Source organism: Schistocerca gregaria, chromosome 5 (assembly GCF_023897955.1).
Source record: "Schistocerca gregaria isolate iqSchGreg1 chromosome 5, iqSchGreg1.2, whole genome shotgun sequence".
NCBI lineage: Eukaryota > Metazoa > Arthropoda > Insecta > Orthoptera > Acrididae > Schistocerca > Schistocerca gregaria.
In genome coordinates, this window is record NC_064924.1 from 286,116,895 (window position 1) to 286,142,419 (window position 25,525).

A 25,525-nucleotide genomic window follows, 5' to 3' on the forward strand; every position below is an offset into this window, starting at 1 on the left:
CGCCCTCGCTCAAAGTCCGTCAACTGCACATACGGTTCACGTCCACGCTGTCGCGGCATGCTACCAGTGTTAAAGACTGCGATGGAGCTCCGTATGCCACGGCAAACTGGCTGACACTGACGGCGGCGGCCCCATTCGACGGCCAACACCGCGGTTCCTGGTGTGTCCGCTGTGCCGTGCGTGTGATCATTGCTTGTACAGCTCTCTCGCAGTGTCCGGAGCAAGTATGGTGGGTCTGACACACCGGTGTCAATGTGTTCTTTTTTCCATTTCCAGGAGTGTATAAACGCAGATGTAGATCGAAGACTACTCTGCTGCATCTGCGTGGTCTAAAGACTTCTTGGATCCCCACCTCGCCCCAGATTTGCGGACGAGTTGCAATACAGTGGCGACAATTGACAGCGGGGCGTAATCTGTGAGCAGGAATACGCCAGTGAGGCTTTGTCGCGCTGGCCACCTTGGGCTGCTCAGCGTCCCGCGACTGGCCCAGCTCGGCCCGTGTGTCCGGCCCGCATGACTATGCATGGCGGCCAGATCTCGGGCGGATAGCCGCTGCGCCCTCATTACGGCCGGCGCGGTGCGGCGCCTAACGACGCCCAGTGCGAGGCACGGCAAAGCTCAAGGGGCGCCCCGGCGTCAAAGGCTGCCTGCAGGTCGGAGCCCGGGCCTGCGCTCAAAGCAGTTGCTCGGCACCCTGCTCTGGCCGCCAGCCTCGCTTCCCAAACACGAATGCGGCGCTTCCTTACGACATTTGCCCTTTGTGGACCTTCACAGAAAACCGCATCATATGGACGAATATTTCCTCGTGTGTTCTGCACCCAGGTGGTAATGATCCTACACTAGGGCCATTAAAATTGCTACACCAAGATGAAATGCAGATGATAAACGCGTATTCATTGGACAAATATATTATACTAGAACTGACATGTGATTACATTTTCACGCAATTTGGGTGCATAGAGCATGAGAAATCAGTACCTAGAACAACCACCTCTGGCCGTAATAAGGGCCTTGATACGCCTTCGCATTGTGTCAAACAGAGCTTGGATGGCGTGTACAGGTACAGCTGCCCATGCAGCTTCAACACGATACCACAGTTCATCAAGAGTAGTGACTGACGTACTGTGACGAGTCAGCTGGTCGGCCACCGTTGGCCAGACGTTTTCAATTGGTGAGAGATCTGGAGAATGTGCTGGCCAGGGCAGCAGTCGAACATTTTCTGTATCCAGATAGGCACGTGCAGGACATGCAACATGCGGTCGTGCATTATCCTGCTGAAATGTAGGGTTTCTCAGGGATCGAATGAAGGATAGGGCCACGGGTCGTAACACATCTGAAATGTAACGTCCACTGTTCGAAATGCCGTCAATGCGAACAAGAGGTGACCGGGACCAATCGATGGCATTCCTTACCATCACGCCGGGTGATACGCCAGTATGGCGATGACGAATACACGCTTCCAATGTGCGTTCACCGCGATGTCGCCAAACACGGATGCGACCATCATGATGCTGTAAACAGAACCTGGTTTCATGCGAAAAAATGTCGTTTTGCCATTCGTGCACCCAGGTTCGTCGTTGAGTACACCAGCCCAGGCGCTCCTCTCGGTGATGCAGCGTCAAAGGTAACCGCAGCCATGGTCTCCGAGCAGATTGTCCATGCTGCTGAAAACGTCAACTAAGTGTTCGTGCAGATGGTTGTTGTCTTGCATACGTCCTCATCTGTTGACTCAGGGATGGAGACGTGGCTGCACGATCCGTTACAGCCATACGGATAAGATGCCTGTCATCTCGACTGCTAGTGATACGAGGCCGTTGGGATCCAGCACGGCATTCCGTATTACTCCCCTGAACCCACCGATTCCGTATTCTGCTAATAGTCATTGGATCTCGACCAACGCGAGCAACAATGTCGCGATACGATAAACCGCAATCGCGATAGGCTACAATCCGACCTTTATCAAAGTCGGAAACGTGATGGAACGCGTTTCTCCTCCTTACACGAGACGTTACAACAACGTTTCACCAGGCAACGCCTGTCAACTGCTGTTTGTGTATGAGAAACTTTCCTCATGTCAGCACATTGTAGCACTTGTGTGAATGCTCTAAAGAGATACTCATTTGCATATCACAGCATCTTCATCCTGTCGGTTAAATTTCGCGTCTGCAGCACGTCATCTTCGTGGTGTAGCAATTTTAATGGCCAGTAGTTTACATTGCTCGCCATTATAATAACAACATCAGAAATGATAGCAATCAGTGAAATGAAATGTTGCCTGTTCCGCGGATGCAGTACAGTATGAGCAATGTATCATTAACTTGGTGGTGTCCAGGGTGCAATGTGTAGTAGACAGTACTGCCATCTCTATAGCAACTGTTGCTCAAACTTTTACAGTCTTCAGCCTAAATTTTATGAATGAAAAGTTCTTATTGGTGCCCCATACATTGTTCTGGAACTATATACTGGGAGTGTAAGGCTATCAAAACTATTGCCGAAGTCCGGGATTCGTGTGACATAGTTATGTATGTCTTATTCGAAAATTACTTGGAGCAGATAGGTAACCATCTCGTGAGGATAACGTCTTAGACCTCCTGGCAACAAACAGACCTGAACTTATCGAATCAGTTCTCTACGAAAGGTATGAGTGATCATAAGACAGTGATAGCATCTATGACAACGGGTCTTACAAAGAATATTGGGAAAGGTTCAAAATGGTTCTGAGCACCATGGGACTTAACATCTAAGAGCATCAGTCCCCTAGAACTTCGAACTACTTAAACATAATTAACCTAAGGACATCACACACATCCGTGCCCGAGGCAGGGTTCAAACCTGCAACTGTAGCGGTCGCGCGGTTCCTGACTGAAGCGCCTAGAACCGCTTGGCCAAACTGGCCGGCTACTGGGAGAGGTTGTTGTTGTTGTGGTCTTCAGTCCTGAGACTGGTTTGATGCAGCTCCCCAAGCTATTCTATCCTGTGCAAGCTTCTTCATCTCCCAGTACTTACTGCAACCTACATCCTTCTGAATCTGCTTAGTGTATTCATCTCTTGGTCTCCCTCTACGATTTTTTCCCTCCACACTGCCCTCCAATGCTAAATTTGTGATCCCCTGATGCCTCAGAACATGTCCTACCAACCAATACCTTCGTCTAGTCAAGTTGTGCCACAAACTTCTCTTCTCCCCAATCCTATTCAACACTTCCTCATTAGTTATGTGATCTACCCACCTAATCTTCTGCATTCTTCTGTTGCACCACATTTCGAATGCTTCTATTCTCTTCTTGTCCAAACTATTTATCGCCCGTGTTTCACTTCCATACATGGCTACACTCCATACACATACTTTCAGAAACGACTTCCTGACACTTAAATCTATACTCGATGTTAACAAATTTCTCTTCTTCAGAAACGCTTTCCTTGCCATTGCCAGTCTACATTTTATATCCTCTCTACTTCGACCATCATCAGTTATTTTGCTCCCCAAATAGCAAAACTCCTTTACTACTTTAAGTGTCTCATTTCCTAATCTAATTCCCTCAGCATCACCCGACTTAATTCGACTACATTCCATTATCCTCGTTTGATTTTGTTGATGTTCATCTTATATTCTCCTTTCAAGACTCTATCCATTCCGTTCAACTGCTCTTCCAAGTCCTTTGCTGTCTCTGACAGAATTACAATGTCATCGGCAAACCTCAAAGTTTTTATTTCTTCTCCATGGATTTTGATACCTACTCCGAATTTGTCTTTTGTTTCCTTTACTGCTTGCTCAATATACAGATTGAATAAAATCGGGGAGAGTCTACAACCCTGTCTCACTCCCTTCCCAACCACTGATTGCCTTTCATACCGCTCGACTCTTATAACCACCATCTGGTTTCTCTACAAATTGTAAATAGCCTTTCGCTCCCTGTGTTTTACCCCTACCACCTTCAGAATTTGAAAGAGAGTATTCCAGTCAACATTGTCAAAAGCTTTCTTTAAGTCTACAATTGCTAGAAACGTAGGTTTGCCCTTCCTTAATCTAGTTTCTAAGATAAGTCGTAGGGTCAGTATTGCCTCCAAACTGATCTTCCCCGAGGTCGGCTTCTACTAGTTTTTCCATTCGTCTGTAAAGAATTCGCGTTAGTATTTTGCAGCTGTGACTTATTAAACTGATAGTTCGGTAGTTTTCACATCTGTCAACACCTGCTTTCTTTTGGATTGGAATTATTATATTCTTCTTGAAGTCTGAGGGTATTTCGCCTGTTTCATACATCTTGCTCACCAGATGGTACAGTTTTGTCAGGACTGGCTCTCCCAAGGTCGTCAGTAGTTCTAACGGAATGTTGTCTACTCCCGGGGCCTTGTTTCGACTCAGGTCTTTCAGTGCTCTGTCAAACTCTTCACGCAGTATCGTATCTCCCATTTCATCTTCATCCTCTTCCATTTCCATAATATTGTCCTCAAGTACATCACCCTTGTGTAAAACCTCTATATTCTCCTTCCACCTTTCTACTTTCCCTTCTTTGCTTAGAACTGGGTTTCCATCTGAGCTCTTGATATTCATACAAGAGGTTCTCTTATCTCCAAAGGTCTCTAATTTTCCTGTAGGCAGTATCTATCTTACCCCTAGTGAGATTAGCCTCTACATCCTTACATTTCTCCACTAGTCATCCCTGCTTAGCCATTTTGCACTTCCTGTCGATCTCATTTTTGAGACGTTTATATTCCTGTTTGCCTGCTTCATTTACTGCATTTTTATATTTTCTCCTTTCATCAATTAAATTCAATATTTCTTCTGTTACCCGAGGATTTCTACTAGCCCTCGTCTTTTTACCTACTTGATCCTCTGCTGCCTTCACTACTTCATCCCTCAGAGCTACCCATTCTTCTTCTACTGTATGTCTTTCCCCCTATTCCTGTCAATTGTTCCCTTATGCTCTCCCTGAAACTCTGTACAACCTCTGGTTCTTTCAGTTTATCCAGGTCCCATCTCATTAAATTCCCATCTTTTTGCAGTTTCTTCAGTTTTAATCTACAGGTCATAACCAATAGATTGTGGTCAGCGTCCACATCTGCCCCTGGAAATGTTTTACAATTTAAAACCTGGTTCCTAAATCTCTGTCTTACCATTATATAATCTATCTGAAACCTGTCAGTATCTCCACGCTTCTTCCATGTATACAGCCTTCTTTTATGATTCTTGAACCAAGTATTACCTATGATTAAGTTGTGCCCTGTGCAAAATTCTACCAGGCGGCTTCCTCTTTCATTTCTTAGCCCCAATCCATATTCACCTAATACGTTTCCTTCTCTCCCTTTTCCTACTACCGAATTCCAGTCACCCATGACTATTAAATTTTCGTCTCCCTTCACTATCTGAATAATTTATATTATTTGATCATACATTCCTTCAATTTCTTCGTCATCTGCAGAGCTAGTTGGCATATAAACTTGTACTACTGTAGTAGGTGTGGGCTTCGTATCTATCTTGACCACAATAATGCGTTCACTATGCTGTTTGTAGTAGCCTACCCGCATTCCTATTTTCCTATTCATTATTAAACCGACTCCTGCATTACCCCTATTTGATTTTGTGTTTATAACCCTGTAGTCACCTGACCAGAAGTCTTGTTCCTCCTGCCACCGAACTTCACTAATTCCCACTATATCTAACTTTAACCTATCCATTTCCCTTTTTAAATTTTCTAACCTACCTGCCCGATTAACGGATCTGACATTCCACCCTCCGATCCGTAGAACGCCAGTTTTCTTTCTCCTGATAACGACATCCTCTTGAGTACTCCCCGCCCGGAGATCCGAATGGGGGACAATTTTACCTCCGGAATATTTTACCCAAGAGGACGCCATCATCATTTAATCATACAGTAAAGCTGCATGCCCTCGGGAAAAATTAAGGCTGTAGTTTCCCCTTGCTTTCAGCCGTTCGCAGTACCAGCACAACCAGGCCGTTTTGGTTAATGATGCAAGGCCAGATCAGTCAACCATCCAGACTGTTGCCCCTGCAACTGCTGAAAAGGCTGCTGCCCCTCTTCAGGAACCACACGTTTGTCTGGCCTCTCAACAGATACCCCTCCGTTGTTGTTGCATCTACGGTACGGCTAACTGTATCGCTGAGGCATGCAAGCCTCCCCACCAACGGCAAGGTCCATGGTTCATGGGGGGTGGGGGCTGGGAAAGGTAGGGAGATATTTTTGCTTAGCAAGATTGACAGGTCACAAATTTCAGAGTATCTGAACAGCCAACATTGAATATTCGGTAATAAGGACGAAGCTGTGCAAAACAAAAGAAATCAAAAGGCATCATGCAAAATGCCCTAGACAAATATTTTCCAAGTATGGTCTTAAGGGATGAGAAAGACTCACCATAGCTTAATAGACATTTTGAAAGTAAAACTTCGTCACCCGATCTGAGTAAAAGCCCTAAGAGTTTTTGGTCGTATGTAAAATCAGTAAGTGGAGCAAATTTTCCGTTGAATCCAAAATCTTTCAAGGCAGAACTCAAAACGTCGTTCTTCAGGGAACAAAATCGACAGATGTAAAGGTAATTTCCGTAGTACCCCAAGGAAGTATTATAGGATCGTAATTGTTCACGATACATATAAATCTAGTAAAAAGCATCGGATGCTCTTTAAGGCTGTTCGCAGATCTACATCTACATCTACATCCACACTCCGCAAGCCACCTGACAGTGTGTGGTAGAGTGTACTTTGAGTACCTCTATCGGTTCTCCCTTCTAATGGGGTTGTCTATAAGAAAGTAGCAAAATGTAGTAATGTAGCAATAGAGGGTGTTCTATGGTGATATAGTAGTATAAAACATAGTAACGATTTGCAGAATGACCTCCAGAGAACTGATGAAAAGTGCAACCTCTGGCAGTTGACCCTGAACATAAAATAATGTAACATATTTCGTATACATAGGAAAAGAACTACTATAGAGCTACACTATTGATGACAAATCACTGGAAACACTATCTACCTTAAAATATGTGGAAGTAACAATTTAGAGCAACGTTAAGTGGTAACTCATCCTTGAGGGAAGTGGCTTCTATGGTCCTTGTTCGACGGATTATTGAGTATTATTGTCCTATCGGGGATCCCTACCAGTGCCAGCCAGAGTGGCCGTGCGGTTCTAGGCGCTACAGTCTGGAGCCGAGCGACCGCAACGGTCTCAGGTTCGAATCCTGCCTCGGGCATGGATGTGTGTGATGTCCTTAGGTTAGTTATGTTTAAGTAGTTCTAAGTTCTAGGGGACTGATGACCTCAGAAGTTAAGTCCCATAGTGCTCAGAGCCATTTGAACCATTTGCTTCCTAACAGTTAGGACTTATAGAAGAGATAGAGAAGATCCAAAGAAGAGCCGCACGTTTCGTCATGGGACTGTTTAACCGACGCGAGAGCATTACCACAATGCTCAACAAACTCCATTTGTAGACATTACAAGAGTGGCGTTTTGCATCACGGAGAGACATGTTGTTGAAATTTCGAGAGAGCACTTTCCATGTACAGTCGTCGGACGTCATGGTTCTTCCCCCCCCCCCCCCTCCCCTCCCCACATAGGGGGTACTTTCACAGTACCGGACACCTTAAGCTGTATTTACGCAAAAGCTTTTTGAAACACACATAGTAAATGGAAGTAGAACAGATGCAAAGTTAGTGTTTACTTATCACAAAAAGGTAATATTTTTTTCAAAGTACAATACTTTAGCATATCAAATAAACAAATGAAAAAATGTTCGCCAATGCTCAGTATCGAACACTTTACAAACTCATTAATTACAACTGTAATTATTCATTTTTTGGCTAACAAGTGATACTTTTGATTCATTTATAAGTCCCTCTAAACAAACGGAATGTAAAAACGATAACAGGGTAATGTTTATGCATGGCAGTTGTCGCACTTATAGTAAAGGAGATTGTCGTGATCTGCATAAGACCCATGAACCCACCCCTTGCATGATGTGCACTGAACCTAGTCTTAATTTGTTCATACTCTGCAAATAATATGCTGTATAGTACCGTCTTCTTCATTAGCGACAATTTTAGAACATCTGTTCTGTGGAATATTTGTCAGGAAGTGGCGGTTTCGATTTATTTTCACTTTTCTTTGTTTCTTTTTCTGCCCCTCGTTTTGTATCTTTTATTCTTTTCTTAAGGATACTTTTGCAAGCTTCTCACCAAATTCCTTTAATTTATTCTCCAGGGGATGTCAGTTAATATTTCGCTTTTTTCACTTCTTCTCTTCTTACTGACAATTTTATTTCAATGTTTCTCTGACAGTGGAGAAGTTCTGCTTGTTACTGTTTGGAATAAGACAGAAATGCAGCTTACATGTCCACTGAAGTAGCCAGAAGTGGTTGGAGGAGAATCGGGAGCAGATCTGCCGTGGAAAGACTTGTTGACGCAATGGAGGGCAAGGTGGTATCTGTTGACCACGACGGCACTGGTTCAGTCGTTGACGCGGAAGGAGCTGCAATTGCAGCCCCTAGTTCTTCTGAATAAGCATTTAGCCCTACCGCACCAAAAACCGCCGGTCTTGAAATAATTGTCAGGACTTTCCTCAGAGAAGTGAGTTGCAGCCAGGAAGTTTTAATCTGTAAAGATATCTTCCTTTAATGGGTGGAGCCAAAGTGCAGTTATACCCAGAAGTCGAAAGGTATATCCTGAAAATAGCCTTCAATGCAGTCCCAACCAAACCAGCAATGTCCCTTTGAGCTATTTTAAGCAGACGATTCCTTGTGTGAGCTGTGGCCTTGTAATATTATAAGAGCAGGACTTTCCTTTGTTGGGTTTACACGAGCAACAAACATCTATAGCCAAAGCAAAAATGAATTTGCAGAGATCCACCCACTTTGTTCACAAGCGAAGATACTCCACTCTGGTGCACCCTTTCTTAGCTCCTCATCAATTTTCTTTCTTCCAAATACAAATAAAAGGGGTACCGAACATCACTCGCACCGTTGATTGTTAAGAACACAGTCACATTTCTTACTCTTTCTGCTGACGTTTTTTGCTAACTTGCTGTTTTCCTTTTTGGGAAAAAACCGTTGTGGAATTTGCATGAACTACTGACTTACCAGTTTCGTGACAGTTGAAGATTTTTGAGAGATGGAACATGTATTTTGTTAACATTGCCTCATACTTGTTATAAAACAACTCAACCTTTTCTTTGTTGAAGCTGACAGCCCTTTGGACACTCGTTGACTGAGGCCTTTGCAAAGAGAGTTCAAGGTGGCAGCCTATAAATTGATAGTAAAATTTACCACCTGCTGTCTGTTTTTATTTATGGAATTGGTTCGGAATTTTAAGGTGTTCAGACGTTTGAAATACAAATCTTAAAAATAGTTTTTTTACTCATTGACATCATTCTATTACCTAGGTCTACCAAATGGTCAACTAAGCTTGATTCTAATTCTCCTGAAAAAGTCTGCTTGGAACGACCAGCCTGTGGCTGTCTGTCAAAGTGCTTTTTGAGACAGAAAAATGAATCGAAGCCTGCCTTATTCCCATTTTGTCTGATAGCAATCTCCGTGTTATCCTCGGACCAAAGACCCCTTTCTTCTCTTTATCCATGACGTGAAATGTGCCTGGAAACGGAAACATGATATTAGGGCGCTTTACAGACGGTCTAATACTGTTGTTTAGGTGTGCAGTACTGAGCAAGTAATGATTGTCCGATAATGGGCAAATGAGGCAGGGGAGGAATATAAATTTACCACCATGAACTAACGTTTTAAACCGAAAATCGATTACCTCTATTTATTCACACAAAAATGTTGAACACCTTCTACTCACCTAGTCTTGTTTAATAAAGGGTGAAACCTTACAACGGGAAGCCGACGCTCTAGCATAAACTCATCTCACAGTCACAGCTCAAGCGACAGTGGCGCGAAACCGGTGAGATCCGTATTTCCACCTTACGTCACAAAGAGCTTCACACGCAAGAGTGCATCTGCCTGCCATCTATGGGAGTTTTCGAGAAACACGCTCTGTCCGATACTGGGCAGTGCCCGGTACTGTGCAAGTCTCCCCTACGTCTCGAGTAATGAACACGAGGGGAAAATTCGAGAAATTAGAGCCAATACGGAAGCTTACGAGAATCAGTTTTCCCACTTGCTATTCGCGAGTGGAACCGGGTGCACGGCTCAGAAAAAATGGTACAAATGGCTCTGAGCACTATGGGACTTAACTTCTGAGGTCATCAGTCCCCTAGAACTTAAAACTACTTAAACCTAACTAACCTAAGGACATCACACACATCCATGCCCAAGGAAGGATTCGAACCCTCGACCGTTGTGGTCGCTCGGTTCCACACTGTAGCGCCTAGAACCGCTCGGCCACTCTGGCCGGCTTGTAGGGCTCAGTTAGTAGTACAGAAAGTACCCTCTGACACACACTATTAGGTGGCTTGCGGAGTATGATGTAGATGTAGGTGTAAAATACTGTATGTTAATAACTGGCGTGATTCATCAAAATTATAGAACATGTTCGAATTGAATAATACACTGCGCAACAGTTTTAAAAGATCACTTTTCTGAAACTCCGTAACGTTCTCCCATTCCGATGCATAAGTTTGTAATTTCGCTGAAAGGCACTTACAACCTTCCTCTGTTATGATGCAGAATCGCGGCACTCTGCGATGTCACACAGGGGCTCGACAGCGCTTCAAACAACAAAGTGTCGAACACACGCGAAAAAAAGGCAAGAGCTCAGAAGAGCATGTGACGTGCAAAGTAAATTAGTGATGTCACATTGGCACCAGATTGGCGAGGGGAAAACAAACAGTATGTTGGTGTGGGAAGGATTTCCGAGGGTGGATGCATACTTGTATTGATCCATTGTCCCTTCCAGAATTAAGAGATCGTTCAGAGAATGCCACAGAAACATTCTCCAGGCCATAACGCTCCCTCCCCCAAACTGGACCTTTTTCAGTGATGGTTGCAAGGCTGTACAAGCCAAAGTGTTCTGTCCCATAGAGAATAAAATGTGATTCACTTGTCGGCAGTCAGTGAACGTCGAGTTGCAGTAGTGGAATGCAAATTCCAGCCTTTGTTGCCAATGAACAGCAGCAAGCACAAGTGCATGAACCAGACATATACTGCAGAACTCAGATAAATCGCTGTTTCTGCATTACGACAACGCCTGCACTGTTTTCCGCATCGCACTGACACACTTTATATATCCTTCTCTGATGGTGCTGCCACCTGCCGTCTGTGAGAGGTAGTTGCACACTGAACATAGTCGATGATCACATTAATGTGACCTTTTCACAAATAACCAACATTTCAATGCAATTTCTGTAGCAGAAAACCGCTTCGTAATCTATCCTTATACAAAAGATCGTAGATGAAGTTACTGGTACACACGTTTTGCGGTGTAGGGCTGAAATGCCAATGTTCTGCTTGTCCAAATATGTGGTACTCTCCACACTAGTGTCACGTTTATTTCTTTCCTCTGGCTCCACTCCATCCAATTCAAAGCCCGCAACCGCCTCCGGCTCCTGAAATTCCTCTGTGGCCGGACATGGGGGTTGCACCCCTCTACCATCCTCCACACCTACAAATCCTTAATCTGCCCCATCCTGTGTTATGCCAGTCCTGCCTGGATATCTGCCCCCCCCCCCCCAAATTCTATAAGTCCATCCATATCCTTGAGCGTCATGCACTCTGCCTCGCCTTCCGTATACGCCTCCTGTTCCCCACGCGGGTCCTCTATGATCTCATTCCTTTCCCCCATCTGCTCCTATTCCTCGAACATATCTGCATCATCTACACCTCCCGCCGCCTTGATCCCCCTCACCCCCTGGTTGCTCATCTCCTCTCCCATCCCCACCCCCTGCCACGTCTTCACTGTTGTGTCCCCCCTACCCTCCATCTCTACACCCTTCATCTCCTTTCCCAAGGTGGCTTCCATCAACTCCCCCTCCTGGATGATGCCCTCTCTCCCTCCATTTATCCCTCCTACCAACTCTGATCCTCACTCCCCCTCCTTTCCTCTGACCTTTTCCCAGGCTGCCTCTCCACCCCTTCCATCCTCTTTTTTCCCCACCTCTCCTCTCTCTCTGCCCCCTTCTCTCCCCCGAGTCCTTTTGCATTTCCCTCCTCTCATTCCCTCTCGCGTCTGCTCTGCCCCTCTCCCCCTTTATGAGTCCTCTCCCCCCTTTTCGTTTTTTCCTCCCTCCCTCCTTGTTCTTCCCCCTCCTCCAGTTCCACCCCCCCCCCCCCCCTCATCTGCCTTTGGCTCGGGAGTGTCATCTTTGTGCCATCATTTTCATGCAGTGTTTTACAGTGGGTGTTCTGTGTCGTGTTTTTTTGGAAAGTGTTGCGAACGGCCATCATACTGTCACTGGGTGTGCTTTCTATCTCTTTCGAACAGAAACCAGACTGTCGCCGTGTTTTTTTAAAATGTGTGTGTACTACGCTATTTGTCTGATTCCTGTGTCTTTTATAAACATTGCCAACCCCTTTTGCTTTCTGTTTTAACTTTCCGCATTTTTCCGCCATTTTCCACTTTAAGTCACCGTTTTATCGCCTGTTTTTCTTGTTTCTTTTCTTCTTCCGTTATTAAAGTCTGTAGGCTGTAGAGCAGCGTACTAAGCTGCTGCCAGCCCGCCCCCTTTGGGGGGAATTGAATATCATTAAAGAAAAAAAAATCCTCTGGCATGGTGATCCAGTTCTAATTGCCAGCACTGTATTTTGGAGCCAAGTTACTCGGTTTCGAGTGCAGGTGAATGTTAGCCGAGCGGTCTAAGGCGCTGCAGTCATAGACTGTGCGATTTCACACACATCTCAATTTTTTTAGGAAGGTTGCCTGTCATATTAGCTTTTGGTTAAGGACGTTATTATTATTAGCAGTAATTCGCAGTCTACATTGACAGTATTTTATATTTTTGTTTACATTTCGGAGCTACAACGCCGTTTTCAAGGTCTATCTTGCTGATTTTGGTCGTTAGTTCTGATTAGATTTTTCGTCTTTAATTGGCCATAAAATGTACACAGGGTGGACGGGTTGTTTGGGGGAGGAGACCAGACAGTGAGGTCATCGATCTTATCGGATTAGGAAAGTGCGGGCAAGGAAGTCAGCCGTGCCCTTTCAAAGGAACCATCCCGGCATTTGCCTGGAACGATTTATGGAAATCACGGAAAACCTAAACCAGGATGGCCGGACGGGTGATTGAACCGTCGTCCCGAATGCGAGTCCAGTGTGGTAGCCACTGCGCCACATTCCTCGATGAAAATGAACAGAAAATAAACACATGTCGTCCTTGAAGTAAGAGATGTTTCTTTCTATTCTGTCTGCACTTTTGGCTTTGGAATAATTACAAATTATTTGATTTGCGGTGCGGATATCCACAACTTAGATAATACATGTTAACAAACTTCTTTAAAAGTTTTTAACTAAAACTTGTAAAAGAACTTCTGGAAACCACACTAGCTGTTGATAATCCTTCATTCTAAGATTACGCACGACCAGCGAAACCGGTTGTGTATAATCTTGGAATAAAGGATTATTACATCTTAAGATGAAAAAATTTACACAAATATGCAATGTGGATTAGGAGCTAATTAAAATATCAAACTTGTTTCGTACGTAAAGCAGAAAAATAGGGCTTGAAATTGCTCACATAGTTAATTTTACATTAGGCCACTGAAATAGTACGAGCTCCCAATGTTCAGATGACACTTTTCGTTAGCACTGCCAATTAAAATGGATGTTGAGTAATTCAGAAGAAGAAAAACAAGAATTAGTTGTCGTAAGCCTTCCAAATAAACCTAAGAATCTGTGGGGAAACTAACTTCCGCTGATGTAAAGGAATGATGACTCAACGGTTCTGCAAAATCGGTGAAAATAGCGAAAAGCCACGTTTAGTGATCATGTACCGCTTGAAGTGTCAGAGCAAACTGACGTTGGGAAATGCGCCGCAAGAGGGTAAGCGAAAAGTAGTGGAATACATCGATAGAGGGCACGAAAGTGGAGAGTAAGTAAGACTGGTACATTTTTAAAATGAGGGTTGGAAGCCGTTGCACAAACAGGAACGTCTAGATGGTAGTAACGGGCCTGTCTTGTGACTAGGGCCTCCCGTTGGGTAGACCGTTCGCCGGGTACAATTTCGATTTGACGCCACTTCGGCGACTTGCGCGTCGATGGGAATGAAATGATGATGATTAGGACAACACAACACCCAGTCCCTTGTTTACAGTGGAACGAATGATGATTAAGATATTTTTATAGCGGATTGGTAATTGTGAGGGAACCTGTGCAAGTTACATAACCTTCAAAAATCAATTTTAATCACAATTCAACAAGCAAAAAATGAAACTATTAGTAAAAATTCGTCTCATTCTAACGAATCTATAAATTCCCCCCCCCCCCTCCCCATGTACAATAAAAATACCGTGTTTCTTAAAAATAAACGGCACTTTTTCAAGTAATAAATACACACAGATTGTGACTGCGTAATACCCGTGTTTGAAGACACTCGTGCCGAATTCTTAACGCATTACATTTAATATTTAAAAACTACTTCCGAGAATACATTTCTACAGCCGTGTAATATTACATTTCGGTTTTTCTGTTAAACGAAAAGGACATTCTAACTATCTCATTACACACTAATTACTGTTCTGTGTATTTCATACACGCAGTATCAAATATTTTATTAGAAATATTGCATAAAGGTGCGTGAATAAGTTAACCACCCGCAAGGAAAACATGGCTAAATCCTCAGAGTTGGGGAAAACATGGTGGACGGTTCAATTTATTACTCAAACTTAAGTTATACTCTGAACGCGGTCGCGCTGCTGAAGATGAAAAAAAAATTGGCTTCCGAGGCGCTTCCTTGCATTGTGGTGTCTTGCCCATCTACTTGAAACCGATTCCCAAACCACTCCTGTGGTTAGTCATAAAAATTATTACAAACATTGATTCAGAAAACTGTGTTCCGTCACCTAGAAGCACAGGTGATGTTACATACACCACTTTAGAATGACTATTACCACCAATACGATTCGTTGTATATGGAATGTTCAGTGACAGTTGTCACGCTTTCGATATTGATAACCATCAACTGTTAAAGCTAAGGAACGTCCAAGATAACTTTTGAAGATCATACTGCCAAAACTAAACAAATCAGTTTCACGGATCTGTATGGAAATTTCGTTCTGTGCGTTATTAGGAGGTGCAGATAAGCGAAAGCATTGCGTTTTTTGCAGCCTAATCATCCACTATGTGCCCTGTTTAGCACAGGCGGCACAGAATAAACTCTGGGAGCCTTACCCATTCTTTATTCTACTCACCCACAGGTGTGAACCTTCTCACAGTTATTGGTTTGCATTGGGATTGCAACTAGATATTTATTTACCCTCCGAGAGCAAACAGACGGTGCTCTCATTACATCAGGGGATATTTATTTTTCTGCGAGTATTTCTAAACAAAGAACCGCCCGATCGCTATCAGCGAAACGAAGCCAACAGGAACGAAATATGCGTTTTTTTCTGCAAAGTTTCGGAAAATTCCGCCTCTCCTTCCTTTTAAGCAACGCATACGGAAGCTTCGCGAAGACAGAGAATTTCGCAGCACCGTGAATGCCTCTTTTTTGCGCTTTTGCTGAAACAGCAAAACGCTTTTAACGGTAATGATAAATTGATAAAAAGAACCGCCTGTAGCTCAACGAGGAACCGCTTTGGAATTTCACAAGGTGTTTAGCAGAAAGCATTCGAATGCTGCTGCGATAGTTAGGGAAACGAACGATCTTACTTGGGTGTTAGTTCTAAGTAAATTCATAACGACGTAATGCCATTCGGACGTCTGCGATACGCTGTTATTGTCTATTAATTGCGTTCCGCTAATCATGTGAGTGTGCAAAAATTGTAACGGTGCGAAACACATACTTTAATTGAAATAGAACTCTTGCGATATCTTTCAGTGTTGTCATGTGTGTCGACATGTGTTTTTAAATAAAATGTTTTGTATCTTCGTAGCGAAGAATGGTGTCGTCTGCAATATTATCCAAGTGGTATCAGCGTGTTTGAAATCACTGTCGTCCTGAAGCTTATTCCCAGCAAGTAAGTCTTAGCCATTGTCTCTGTTATACACATCTCTAAACCATTACACTTACTTTAAAGTAGTCATAATATGCAACTGTATTATAGTACACATATACTAAGTAAAAACGGCATCGCCCCCAACACCCAAACACAAAAAGACGATTTTATTGACAGGTGATGTGATAGGTAGTTCATCGTTGTAGGAGTACGAGTATTTGATAACAAATTCAGACCAAGAGAAACACACATGTCACAATAAAGGAGACCCAAAAGTCGCATCAATACACAGTCTACTCCCCGCCCCTCTCCCCCCCCCCCCCCCCCTCCTTTTCTGCCGGCAACGCAGGTGTGTATTCCCGCATCAAAACAATCATAAAGGTTAAGACACAAAGGAATTACAGACATTGGCTCCAAACCGGCATTGACTGAAATCAATGAGGAAGTTGAAATTTTATTCAGCCCGGGATTCGAACCCGGGTCTCCTGTTTGCCATGTAATTGCTCTACCCATTCTATTTTTTTTGACCTCATTTTGTCCGTTATTGTTCGTTGCATTTGTTCGGCCGGTCCCATGACACCCGTTCGAGTTCATCGCTGGCCCATTCACCCTCCCCCTTTTTTTTTTTTTATTACAGAAGGCCGCTAACCCTCTGACAGAACACCCTGAGCTACTGTGCCGGCTACGCTAAGCCATCCAGACACAGTGGTCATTGCAGTTAAACGGACTAACCTAGCACGTCTCCTGTCAAACACAGGTCCTCAGTTTATCCACACACTAATAATGTAGTAACCCTTACGCATTATCCTCATCAGTCACGGCATTTCGATGATTCCCAAGAGTTAGAGCCTAGTGTGCATGTGCACTAAAGTGGTTGTTGTCCGTCTCGTCTTAATTGCACCACATATATAAAAGTGAAGGTGCCCAATGGCATTCTGCAACGGATAGTTCCAGGAGCTTATCCCTCTTCTTGCCTCGACATTGGTTATTGCAGGATCTAGAGAAAGAATCAGTTCCAGCTTCAACATGACCCCTATGTGATCAATTTGACGAGAGGTCTGGTGGTCTTGTGGAGCAAAGCAGTTGTACACCATAAAGAGCGTGTTGCGTAGTAGCAACAGTACGTCTACGTGAGTTGTTCTACAAGCGGATTACAACCTTTGCAATGTAGCAGGTACTCGTAACATTTTTTTTTTTTTAGTCATCATTCTTCTGACTGGTTTGATGCGGTGAACAACGAATTCCTCTCCTGTCCTAACCTCTTCATCTCAGAGCAGCACTTGCAACCTACATCCTCAATTATTTTCTGGATGGATTCCAATCTCCGTCTTCCTCTACAGATTTTTGCCCTCTAAAGGTGTCCCTCTAGTATTATGTAAGTCTTTCTCTCATGTCCTAACAGATGTCTTATCACCCTGTCCCATCTCCTTATCAGTGTTTTCCACATAGTCCTTGCCTCTCCGATTCTGCACAGAACCTCCTCATTCCTTACCTTACCAGTCCACCTGATTTTCAACATTCGTCTGTAGCACCACATCTCAAATGCTTCAATTCTCTTCTGTTCCACTTTTCCCACAGTCCATGTTTCACTACCATACAATGCTCCAGACGTACATTCTCAGAAATTTCTTCCTCAAATTAAGGCCGATACTTAATATTAGTAGACTTCTATTTGCCAGGAATGCCCTTTTTTCCATTGCTAGTCTGCTTTCGATGTCCTCCTTCCTCCGTCCATCATTGCTTATTTTACTGCCTAGGTAGCAGAATTCCTTAACTACATCTACTTCGTGACCATTAATTCTGATGTTACGCTTCTCGCTGTTCTCATTTTTCCTAGTTCTCATTACCTTCGTCTACCTTCGATCTACTCTCAGTCCATACTTTGTACTCATTAGCTGTTCATTCCATTCAGCGACGGGATTATGACTCAAAGACGCTACCCCAAGACCACGGGTAACATTACTCCGCATAAACACCACAAGCGACCGTAGCCTTTATTGATGGCCCAGCACAGCATGAAGCTTTGAGAGGAGGAGGGGGGAAGATGGATCCCAGAATAGGCCACTCACCAAATGTACGCCGTACACGTGTATGTCCACCATTCTCATAGAGACAGGACGTACTTCCATCGATGAAGAGAACAGAACACCATTCCACTCTCCAGTCCACTCTTTCACGACACAAGAGTAACCGAAACCCGGCCAGATGCACGCGTGATCTTAGCCCTGCTGCAAACCGACGGTTCACAGTGATATGAACTCACACGGAGGCTTATCAGCAATCATTCTTCCTGAGGACCATTCGAGACTGGAAGAGAATTGGGTCACAATGGTTCAAATGAGTCTGAGTACTATGGGACTTGACATCTGAGGTCATCAGTCCCCTAGAACTTAGAACTGCTTAAACATAAGGACATCACACACATCCATGCACGAGGCAGGATTCGAATCTGCGACCGTTGCGGTCACGAGGTTCCAGACTGAAGCGCCTAGAACCGCACGACCACACCGGCCGGCGAATGGAATAGGGAGTGAAGGGTCAGTGGTACACAATGTACGCAAGCACTGCAGTCCGTAAGGCGGCTTGCAGAACATAAATGTAGATACTGAATGCACATTATATAAATGGGTATGCGTCTGCAAAATCAACGAATCTTTTAGACGAGGTGTCTGTTCTGGCGACTGAATGACATCAGAAGTCTGCAGGGCACTTACGGGAAAAACGTACATCGGACCACAATCACATGACTTTGGAGGCAAAGTTCTAGGTTTCGTCAGAAATATACAGGGTGTTAAAAAAGGTACGGCCAAACTTTCAGGAAACATTCCTCACACACAAGTAAAGAAAAGATGTTATGTGGACATGTCTCCGAAAACGCTTACTTTCCATGTTAGAGCTCATTTTATTGCTTCTCTTCAAATCACATTGATCATGGAAGGGAAACACACCGCAACACAACGTACCAGCGTGACTTCAAACACTCTGTTACACGAAATGTTCAAAAGTGTCCTCCCTTAGCGAGGATACATGCATCCACCCTCCATCGCATGGAATCCCTGATGCGCTTATGCGTATTGACGTATTGTTGGATGAACCATTCGCAGAAGTGTACCAGTGAAGGCCATTCAGCTGCTGATAGTGCCTGCACAAGCTGTACATGGTACGGAAACAACTGGTTCTCCCGTAGCACTCTCCACACAGTGACGTGGTCAACGTTACCTTGTAGAGCAGCAACTTGTCTGACGCTGACATTAGGGTTATCGTCAACTGCACGAAGAATTGCCTCGTCCATTGCAGGCGTCCTCGTCGTTCTAGGTCTTCCCCAATCGCGAGTCATAGGCTGGAATGTTCCGTGCTCCTTAAGACGCCGATAAATTGCTTCGAATGTCTTCCTGTCGGGACACCTTCGTTCTGGAAATCTGTCTCGATACAAACGTACCGCGCCACGGCTATTGCCACGTACTAATCCATACATCAAATGGGCATCTGCCAACTCCGCATTTCTAAACATTGCACTCACTGCAAAACCACGTTCGTGATTAACACTAACCTGTTGATGCTATGTACTGATGTGCTTGATGCTAGTACTGTAGAGCAATGAGTCGCATGTCAACACAAGCACCGAAGTCAACATTACCTTCCTTCAATTGGGACCATTGGCGGTGAATCGAGGAAGTACAGTACATACTGACGAAACTAAAATGAGCCCTAACATAGAAATTAAGCTTTTCCGGACACATGTCCACATAACATCTTTTCTTTATTTGTGTGTGAGGAATGTTTCCTGAGAGTTTGGCCGTACCTTTTTGTAACATCCTGTATGCAGTTTCTTTCCCCCTCAGCACGATCGTATCTACCAGCAGGACAATGCAAGGTGTCATGCAGCTCGTAGTGTACGTGCGTGGTTCTAAGAGCACCAGGATGGTTTCACCGTTCTCCCCTGATCATCAAACCGCCCGGATGTAATCTCAATGCCGGCCGGGTTTGCCGAGCGGTTCTAGGCGCTACAGTCTGGAAGTGCGTGACCGCTACGGCCGCAGGTTCGAATCTTTCCTAGGGCATGGGTGTGTGTGATGTCCTTAGGTTGTTTAGGTTTAAGTAGTTCTAAGTTCTAGGGGACTGATGACCTCAGTTGTTAAGTCCCATAGTGTTCAGAGCCATTTGAACCATTTGTAATCTCAGTCGAGAATCTGTTGGCCCACCTCGATCTGGCTCTTCACGCCAAGGATCGTCAACTGTTAAGCCTTGTGCAGGTGGCAACGGCATTGGAGTCTTCACGCCTCCAAATCCTTGTCGGTACCTTTCAAAGCCTCATTCACATAGTGCGGTAATTCAGGATTTTGACAGTTGGTCATATTTGCTGCTTTTAGGGTTTCATACGTCAGTCGGGAAAGGCAGAACCATTATGGGATCACTTCGTTGTCCATCTGTCTATCCTTATAACTGACATTCCACTGTTGAGATGGCTGTATGGGCACGTACCGAATGCCAAAAAAACTTGGGAAAAAAAAGGTTCAGTTGGCTCTGAGCACTATGGGACTTAACATCTGAGGTCATCAGTCCCCTAGAACTTAGAACTACTTAAACCTAACTAACCTAAGGACATCACACACATCCATGCCCAAGGCAGGATTCGAACCTGCGACCGTAGCAGTCACGGAGTTCCGGACTGAAGCGCTTAGAACCGCTCGGCCACCGCGGCCGGCTACGGGCAGCTGTATCAGGCTGAGATTTATACCAAGGTCTACGGCTCCTTAGTCACGTAAGAAACTACAGCTGCTAAGTCAATGGAAAACGTAGGGCCATTTATGTCACATGTTTTGATAATGGCAAACTCAGTCATGGAAACCCATATGGTACTTCTTGTGGATGCAGAATCATGAAATTTTGCCAGAATCAAGATTTGTAATTCTTTCATACGAAAGAAATATTTCCTTTGCCATTTGTTGCCAGATTGCCAGTCTGTCCGTCTGTGAAGACCAATTTTCCTCAGGAACGGGTAATCGTATCAAGTTGACATTTATGTCACGTATTAAGGCTTCAGGTCCCTTGCCGGCTGAAAAAACTATAATATCTAAGTCAATGTAGTCAAAATATACCGCCCTTTATGTCACACATTTTGGTACTAGAAAACTCATAAAAACCTATAACATACTTTTTTGGCTTAGAATCATGACATTTGGCACGAAGAAACGCTTCACACTTCAAGTAAAGAGAAAAATCCAAAAGTGTTAATTTGTAATTATATCCCACGGTAAAAGCTTTTTGTCAGTTTTTATCCGAGTTTGCGTGCGTCCGTCTGTTGAGACTCCTTGTTCTCAAGAATGAGCAGACGTATGACGTTGAAATTTATGTCAAATACTAAGGTCTACGGTCACTAGATGATGTAAAAAAAAAATAAAGTTACAAATCACTGAGATGAGAAGATATGATCATTTATGTGACATATTTTGATAGTTGCACGGAGATTCTTTAAAACATATAAGGTACTTCCCCGTTGACCTGGGATCGTGACATTTTCCAAGCAGCAAGGTTACCGAGTACAAGTACAGGAAAAAATCCGAAAATGATGAATCTGTAATCATATCACACGAAGAATACTTCTTTTGTCATTTGCTAGCCGACTTCAGACCCAAAATTTGCCGGCCGGTGTGGTCGAGCGGTTCTAGGCGCTTCAGTCTGGTACCGTGCGACCGCTACGGTCGCAGGTTCGAATCCTGCCTCGGGCGTGGATGTTTGTGATGTCCTTAGGTTAGTTAGGTTTAATTAGTTGTAAGTTGTAGGGGACTGATGAACTCAGATGTTAAGTCCCATAGTGCTCAGAGCCATTTTTGAACCTAAAATTTAAACATTCCCGAAAGTGAACCTTCCCGGAAGATTAAAACTGTGTGCTAGTACGACACTCGAACTCGGGATCTTTGCCTTACGAGGGCAATTGTTCTACCGACTATGCTACCCAAGCGCGATTCACGACCCGTCCTCATAGCTTTACTTCCTGTCCGCCCCCGGTAGCTGAGTGGTCAGCGTGACAGAATGTTAGTGCTAAGGGCTGGTACTCGATTCCCGGCTGGATCGGAGATTTTCTCCGCTCAGGGGCTGGTGTTGTGCTAATTATCATCATTTCATCCCCATCGACGAGCAAGTCGCTGAAATGGCGCAAATAAAAAAACTTGCACCCGACGGGAGGCCCTAGTCACACGACATTAACATTTAGCTTTAGTTCCGCCAGTACCTCGTCTGCTACCTTCCAAACTTCACAGAATCTCTCCTGCGAAACCTCCTCGCTGCTTGGATAGGTCAGTATGTAGAACACTTATCCGCGAAACGCGAAGGTCCCGAGTTTAAGTCTTGGTGCGGCAAACAGTTTTAACCTACCACAGACCACACATCACTGCAGGGTGAAATATCTCATTCTGAATTCTCGGTAGCCTTCAGATTCCTAGGACTGATATCTTGTCAGTATCAGTGTCGACAATAGGCAAAATCCGTCGAGATTCTCGATTCTACGTATAAAGTTCTAAGCAAAGAAGAGAAAGCAGAAAGGTGGAGGGAGTATATAGAGGGTCTACAGGGGCGATGTACTTGAGGGCAATATTATCGAAATGGAAGAGAATGTAGATGAAGATGAAATGGGAGGTACGATACTGCGTGAAGAGTTTGACAAAGCACTGAAAGACCTGAGTCGAAACAAGGCCCCCGGAGTAGACAACATTGCATTAGAACTACTGACGGCCTTGGGAGAGCCAGTCCTGACAAAACTCTACCATCTGGTGAGCGAGATGTATGAGACAGGCAAAATACCCGTAGACTTCAAGAAGAATGTAATAATTCCAATCCCAAAGAAAGCAGGTGTTGACAAATGTGAAAATTACCGAACTATCAGTTTAATAAGTCACAGATGCAAAATACTAACACGAATTCTTTACAGACGAATGGAAAAACTCGTAGAAGTCGACCTCGGGGAGGATGAGTTTGGATTCCGCAAAATTATTGGAACACGTGTGGCAATACTGACATTACGCCTTATCTTAGAAGAAAGATTAAGGAAAGGCAAACCTACGTTTCTGGCAATTGACTGGCAATGGCAAGGAAAGCGTTTCTGAAGAAGAGAAATTTGTTAACGTCGAGTATACATTTAAGTGCCAGGAAGTAGTTTCTGAAACTATTTGTGTAGAGTGTAGCCATGTATGGAAATGAAACATGGACGATAAACAGTGTAGACAAGAAGAGAATATAAGCTTTCGAAACGTGGTGCTACAGAAGAATGCTGAAGATTAGATGGGTAGATCACATAACTAATGAGGACGTATTGAATAGAATTGGGGAGAAGAGTAGTTTGCGGCACAACTTGACAAGAAGAAGGGACCGGTTGGTAGGACATATTCTGAAGCATCAAGGGATCACATATTTAGCATTGGAGGGCAGCGTGGATGGTAAAAATCGTAAAGGGAGACCAAGGGATGAATACACTAAGCAGATTCAGAAGGATGTACGTTGCAGTAAGTGCTGGGAGAAGAAGAAGCTTCCACAGGATATGGTAGCATGGAGAGCTGCATCAAACCAGTCTCAGGACTGAAGACCTCAACAAGAACGTACAAAATTAAGTCTGTACTGAACGTTCGGTGCTCTAGTCCTACTTGCACCTACCCTTGATTTTTCTACAACTTTGAATACTGCTAATTCGTTGATGGCGTTCTGCCCATCCGTGTGCTAACTCTACAGATTTTCCTGCTCTGTGGATAACTACTGTAGACTGGTAAGAGTTTAGCTGCGCTTGTTAGCCGGCGGTAGTTGGGCTGACAAATGCGGAGAGACATCGCGGCTGGTACGACTTGGGCGGCGGTGGGTTAGGTGCAGCGTTTCTGGGGTAGGGCGTGCCGGCGCGGCTCGGCCGAGGTGTCGGTAATGGATTCCCACCGGCCGGCTACCTGTCTGCCCGCTCAATTAAGATAGCCATCGCGTCAGACAACAGGCGGCGAGGCACTGACCGCGGACAACACGCCTCTTCGTACCTGTCCGTGCCAACGCCGGCACGGGCGCCTCGTTACCTTACGCTCCTTCATAAGCTGTCGGCACACGAACCTTGCATCCATACATTGAGCGTTGAGCGTGCCGTGTCTCTGACGTCATACCGTGGAACACCACGTTCGGAAGTCTTCCCGAATAATGCCAATATCTGGCATGTCAGATATTCCGAGCGTGGGTCTGAGCTTTGACCAATGAGATGGCGCAACGCCACCTACGTCACACGCACGCCGTCTCCCTTCAGTACAGAGTCGTGAGGCGCCGTATTGGTATTCGTTTCAAGCCAATATGTGTATATGCAGTTTCTGAACACCAGCGAATTGAGAATCACTGGAAAACCCGTTGTTAACTGTGTGATTCGTTCCAATAAAATAATGCGAAATATCGTATTCGTGGCAAAAGAATTATTGTAACTTGCGTATTATGAGAGTAGGCTATTTGAAGTCAGCGAAGATCCACCCAAAACGTATTGTTCTTGGTACAATTTATTGTACTTAAATTTCAATTGGTAGCATATGTACGATTATGGTTTTCAGAACGACGTAACACAATATAAATAGGAACTGGTGTCGTGGGGTTGGGGTAGTGTAATGAGTACCGTCGCTAACCTGTATGAAAATATTTCATGAGCGGTGGTTCGCGTCTGGATACTTTATAATTTTTTCCCCTAACATTCGCGTTTTTATTAGGTTCTGATACTTTATTATTAGTTTAATATAAGTATATACTATAATAGTTGATGTTATGTAAATATAAGTTCACCGTTTTTTGAGTGATGACCTTGTTCGATTGGCTTAATCTACAGGACAGCTTGCGCTACTTGTATAAAGATAGTTTGCTCCTTTTTCTTTTACGCTTCGTAATTCATATGTTGCAAAGAATCTGCTACTGCGTAGGAGCAGTGATCAATTCAGACTGACTTTGGGGTTTTACTAAAATGTGGGAATGATGAAATAATGTTTATCTTATGCGGAGAAGTGTTCCAGATTTGTACCGCACTGTTTGTAACGGAACTTTTATAAGCCTGTGTCCTTATTGATTGGAGACGGTACTTTCCTTTTCGTGGACGATGGAGGAAATGTGCGTTTTAATAGAACTAACGTAAGAATTTTACGCTCACCAGTTGAGTAAACAGTGTGATTTAAGAACTAGAAACATCCCTCAACTGCCGCTGGAGCGCGTTGCGATCGCGTATGCAACGTTGGGCCCCACGTACCGTATGCACAAGTCGCATCGTTCCTGAGCGTTCAGCATCACGTTAAACTCGGCACGCTCAACGTTAACGTTCGACAGCACGGTCCGTGTGCCGACGGCTGTAGCGAGTGTGCTGCACGTGCGAATACATCTTACTACGTTAATTACAGGGTGAAAAGTATTTAAACCAACGAACTCTGGGTGGTTGTAGGGGACATCAAAACAAATATTTTTCCCTAATGTCATTTTTTACTATGAAG

At 44.3% G+C, this 25,525-nt stretch overlaps 1 protein-coding gene across 8 annotated transcripts in view; it reads left to right on the plus strand.

The window, feature by feature from the left end:
• The window catches only part of LOC126272639 (protein madd-4), a 1,706,630-nt gene that overhangs the window by 265,723 nt on the left and 1,415,382 nt on the right, over nt 1-25,525 (plus strand). The gene's annotated exons all lie outside the window — the stretch shown is intronic.